Below are 6000 nucleotides of genomic sequence, written 5' to 3' on the forward strand. Positions count from 1 at the left end.
GCTAGCACCTTTCATTGCTGCTGCTGCTCCAGTGTCAAACTCCCTTCCAGGCCAGATGGCAATGGTGCATTGACTTCTACACCATAGAGAGCAGCCAGATAGATAGCTCTTTTTGGGGTAGGTAAAATGGGAGAATGCTGAAATTAGGCCTTTAAACTGTATTTCAATTCGTTCAGGAGTTTTCAATGGCAGTGTTCTAGATTTTGCATCAGAAGTGGGCCATCACAGAGAAGAGTGTAAGAAAAAGTCAAGATTTTGATGGACACAGATGGAACCAAGCTAAGAATTAGTTTCCTGTTCCTTAATGTTTGTTTTTTTTCCATTCACTTTCTTCTAGAAGATTTTCTCATAAACTGATACTTCCTAGAAGGGAACCTCCATGTTGTATTGGGATATATGCTGTCAAATGCCAAAGAAAATACATATAAATCCCATTTTAAAGCTATCCCAGGATGTCATCTAAACTATTCACTGTATGGATTGCCATTGCTGGTGTCTTTGCATTTTTTCTCAGTCTTGCCCTTTGGTAGGAACAAAAGAGCTAGTCAAAGGCTGAGTTCTGCTCTTTGCTGGTGTATTGTTCATAAAGCCAGAGAAGTAGTGAATCTTTCACTAAAAATAAACTTTTATTTTCTTAGTGATGCATTTTCTAAGTTATTTTTGACAACTATTATGTTGAAATGTCAATGTCTACTCCATTTTTCTCCTATGCAGGCAGAATAAAAAAAAATAGTGTCAGACTGTCTGATCACCAAATATTCTGCTTATAGTCAGAACTGAACAGCCCAATTTCCCCTGAATCCTTGCACTTCTGGGCTTTTACCAGCCAAGTACCTCTGGCATCTTGAAACAGCAATGAAATCCAGGTGGTACTTAGGGAATCTTATCATTACCCCAGTTAGATTCTGATGAATGTAAGGTTTTCTGAATGCTGCCAAGGAGGAACCATGCTGGGGTGGGGATAGGCGTGCTTGGGCTGGAAGGGTGCTGAACAGCCAGCTCCAGCCAGGCACGGTCACCAGGAAATATTTGAGCTTGAAGGGAACGTGTCTGCTTCCAGCATGTTAGAGTACTGAATTAAGAAAACCAGGCACTTGGGAAGTATGGCTTTGAAGTGCTCAGAACCCTTATTGCCAATGTGTATTGTGGCTCATTTTTCTTTAAACTAGGCTTCCTGCTAGTAGTATTACATACTTGAGGGTAAGCCATTGTTGCATTTTGCTGCCTGTAGCCTAGATGGAAAATATTGTCTTTTAGATGCCTGGTTACCTGGCTGAAGGTAGCCTTGTGTCTGTAAAGAGCTATGAGTACAAAGAAGCAACGGAGGACATTTATTTTAAATGCATTATTGTGAATGGAACAAGGTAAAGAAATATGAAAAGAGACTCTGCTAAAACCTGGAGTCTATTGTTTTATAGTGTTATAATTAGAATAGAAATTTTGTCTCTTTCTTTCTGGAATGAGGAGGGCTTCTCAAAAGTAATTGTACAGGGTGGAAAGTGAGACAAGGGAAGAGGGGGTCTTTTGGGGTACTAATGTTCTCTTCATATATAGAGTACTCTTGGAAAATAAATCTGTCAGCTTAGCACACGATAGGCTCTTTGACCTTTGCATTCAAAAGACCAGGCGTGACACAACAATAATAAAGCCTTTTGGAAACTCTCTTGAATTGCTAACTTTTATTAGCTATACTTAGATCTAAGTAGTTTAAGTCTCCCTCAGGGATCACTGCTTTATTCCACTTGGTCAACCATGCTTTGTGCTTTTCTCCAAAGCATTCTTTTTTTAAAGAAGATATTACACAGTTCTGCTCAATAATATACTCCATGTGTTTTTACAGTAGATAGTGTTAACTGGCCACAGTGTCAGCAACGTTTCTTAACAGCCCCTCTCCTGTGTTGGCTCTCTTTCCCTAGCAGGTAAATTTATCATTTCTACCACTCTGACATTTCCAGCTCTGCTTCCCAGGACCAGCTTCTTTCTCTCAGTACATTAGTTTGCATTCTTCAGGATTAAAAAGGTTTAGAAAGCAACAGGGAGTTGGCAGGAAGAGGATAAGTTTTTAGAAATGTCAAAAAGTGTCAAACTGGCAGCCATGTGGGGGACAGAAGCACTTTTCAATCAGTCTGTGCCAGAAATAGCATCACTAAGAAAGGACCAGGGGGCACCACAGAGATGGTAATAAAACTTTCTTCTGTTCTAAGCTGGGAAGGGAGAGAGATTTTCTCGCTCCTTGAGGCAACCAAGGCCCAATAAATCAAGCAGCAGGGCTTGCAATATAATAAATAGCCAAACTTACTAAAATAGCTCCATAGGGGTGTCTAGAGAGAAGGACAGATATAGCAGGAGAAGATGGCTCTTTGCTGCATGTTTGGTTCATTGCATTTCTTTTTACTGTCCTACCTTTCTATTTTCCTCTGATTTTATTTTTTTTTTTTTTTTTTTGATCTCCTCCTTTTAGAAAGCATGTGAGGATTGCTCATAATGTTATAAAATATAATACATGCCTCCTGTGGCAAAGATTAACAACAGAGCTGTTGCTTGGTGTGGGGCAACAAACAGCAGCATATCTTGACAGGCCTCAGAGTTAATCTCTTTGCACTTAGGCTTTAAGTATAAATTATTCCTAGTGGTGAGTTACATCCCCTGCCTCTGCTGTGTGATGTGTGTGCTGGTTGTGGCTCTTCTGTAGGTGCTAAACTGTGCACAGAATAGCTCATGGTACAGTGTGAGTGTGGCTTGGTGGGATAGAGAGAGAAGGGAAGAAAATCAATGAAGGGGCTGTGAAGGTCTCTAGAAAGTCAAATGGAAATCTAGGTTTTGCACTGAGGTGTAAAACCTAGATTTCCATTTGACTTTCTAGAGAATGCTTGCTTTTCTGGACCCTATTCCTTGCTTTTCTGGACCTGATTTCTCACAGCTCAGATGGCAAAAGGCCATTTCTGTCAGACAGTCAAATTACTCTACCAATAATTTTTCTTCTTCACTCCCTTTCACTCACTCCAGCTCTCAATGAGTTCATCCTCTGCCTGGTCTAGACAATAAGTCCCATATACAGAGAGTGATGCAACCATCATATGCACTTTGAGGGCAAAGACTTGTTTATATTTAATCTCTAATTTGGAGTCACCTACTCCAGGTGTCTGGCAGAAGACCTGCTTTAAAATTTTTGCTCTGAAAGCAGTCCTCATTTTTTGTTTTTTAAAAACATTACTGCTCTGTCCAGGTTTTAGAATGGTTTTATTCTGGGTGAGTGCCATCTGTTTTCAGCATGTTGTTTCAGTCTGATAATGGTTTGGAAATAGTTTGCTTCAAATGTTATCATCTATAGTGTCTTATTCAGACAGGAATGTGATTTCTCACTCATGTTGGATAGAATAGAAACTATTGCTTGACTGGTTGATTTAGGGGACGCTTCAATATTAGACTGTGGATTTTTATTAAATCTTTCCAAGGGAAAAATCTGATAGCTGTCAGTGAAAAATGTCATGATTTTTCGACATTTTCTTTGGCCAGAAGGTAGTTGGTACTCACAGATATTTTTCTACAATATCATAGCAACACTGCCTTAGCTGCTTTACTGAACAAAATGCAGTGACACGTCCTGCAAAGATCTATATAACTGCATAATCTTGTCATAAAGTTAATAGGTGCTAGGCTAAAGGCATGAGGCTAAATCTTCATAAGCTCTTCCAGGATCAGAGCACAAGATTGATTCCACATATATATATATATATATATATATATAAAAGTAAATTCTTGGGCAGTATAAGAGCACTCTTATCCCCAGCATCTTAATGAGCTTGAGAAAAGAGGAATGAAACAGAAAAGAATATTTTCTTAGAAGACCCATTTTCCAAGTGCAAACCAAAAGATACACCTCTCTAAAACATCAGTCTCTGCACGGTTCAGACCTGTGAGTGATCAAGTCACTCAGTGGGGAGTCCATAATGCAAGAGCAGAAGGCTGATGAATGGCTTCACTTTGATCCAGGTTACAGAAAGTTTTGGAAGACTGGAAGTACTCCTGGAAGACTTTAAGTCTCAAAGTTGGTGAGTGTTGTGGTTTAACCACAGCCAGCAACTAGAATCACTCAGCTGCTCACTCACTCACATCATGGTGGGAGGGAGGAGAGAAATGGAAGAGTAAAAGTGAGGAAACTCCTGGGTTGAGATAAAGACACTTTAATAGGTAAAGCAAAAGCCATGAACAAGCTAAACAAGATATAATTCACTGCTTCTCATGGACGGGCAGATGTTCAGCCAACCCCAGGGAAGCAGGGCTCCATCCTGTGGGACTGTGGCTTGGGAATACAAACACCATCCCTCTGAACATCCTCACTTCCTCCTTCTTCTCTCAGCCTTATATACTGGAATGATGCCATATGGTATGGAATATCCCTCTGGCCAGTTGGGCTCAGCTGTCCTGCTTGTGTCCCTTCCCAGCTCCTTGCACATCCCTGGCCCCCTGGAGGAGCAGTAGGAGAAGCTGGAAAAGTGTTGATGCTGTGTAAGTGCTGCTCAGCAACAACGAAAGCTTCTCTGTGTTATCAACACTGTTTCCAATGCAGATCCAAAACCCAGCCCCATACAAGCTGCTATGGAGAAAATTGTCATTCTCACAGTCAAAACCAACACAATGAGCCATGGATAGTAATTAAGAAACCACTATAAGTTCTTTCTTTTTTCATCAGTTCTCAGACAATTTAGAAAGATACATTTTACAGTATCATCTTTAGGTCTTTCAGCATATTTAGGAAAATATGCCAAATGTTTGCATCATAAGATAACCATGTGTCTAGGGCTCCCTGTGGAGGAACAGATTTGAAGTGCCATGGGTTCAAGCAGAGCTCTCAAACAAGCACTTCAAATGCTCAGACCTGTTACTTTCCTCGGTAGCTTTAATTCAATAGCTTCAAACATAACCTCCTTCCTGACTTCACACATTGAGATGCCATCCGTTCATTCCCGTTCCCACACAGGTGTATTTGGACTTCTTTCTGGACTTTCCCCTCAACCTCTGTAGTGAGCCAATGAGTCCAGGAGAGAGGCCACAAGGAGGTGGTGTGAATGGGATGGCTTTGCACGATTACAGTGTCCTCGTGTGATATGACAAGGAGCTCACCAAGACTGGTGCCTCTCTCCTGGGATATTCTGGTCCTCCAGTGCTGGGATAAGACATACAAATCACAAAGCTTTTGGCAAGTGGAGCTGGTAGCTAGTGCACTTTGCGTTTTGTTGGCTCTTGGTCTGCTTTTTATTCCTGATTGTTGCAGAGTGATGTAAAACTGTAGGAACTTGCTGTAGGTCAGAAAAGAGCTGCTTTGTGTGTGGAAAGAGTCCTTTGCTCCCTGTGGAAGTGGTCTGTGAAAGGAAGCTGCGTTTCAGTGCTACCTTTGTCAGGCAGCAGACTGTGTTCACAAGAGTTGGGGTCCTGTGACGATTCATACACAAGGCTCCAATCACTGTCATGTTCATAATTTGCTCCTGAGTAAAATCTGGACTGATGGCTCCACATATTTGCTCTGAAGTGATAATGTTCAGGCATTAGCAGAATCTGATACAGCCTCACTGAACCATCCTAACAAACGGCTTCCACACAGGCTGTAACCTGGCTCCCCTATGGGAAACAAGCACTTTTGCTGTATGCCATGTTATCCTAGGGCTCAGCTTCCGGACTGCCCCTTGAATTCCAGAGTGGCATGATGCTGCCGGCGTTACCTGGAAAACGCCGACAGTAAGGTGCGCCCACACATTGCTTGCCGTGTGTGTTTGTATGTGTGTATGTGTCCCTGGGCAGACGCACTTCACTAGATGGCAGCAGCACCCCAGCTTTAGGAAGTAGCCTCTGGGCATCCTTCCCCTCCCCCAAAACACTGCTGACTACAGCAGCAAGGTAACGCACACACACCAAAAAAAAAAAAAAAAAAAAAAAAAAAAGAAAAAAAAAAAAAAAAAAGAATAATCCAATAAAATCCTTCTACTGTTCACGGCTCAAATG

This window comes from Melospiza melodia, chromosome 1 (assembly GCF_035770615.1).
Source record: "Melospiza melodia melodia isolate bMelMel2 chromosome 1, bMelMel2.pri, whole genome shotgun sequence".
NCBI lineage: Eukaryota > Metazoa > Chordata > Aves > Passeriformes > Passerellidae > Melospiza > Melospiza melodia.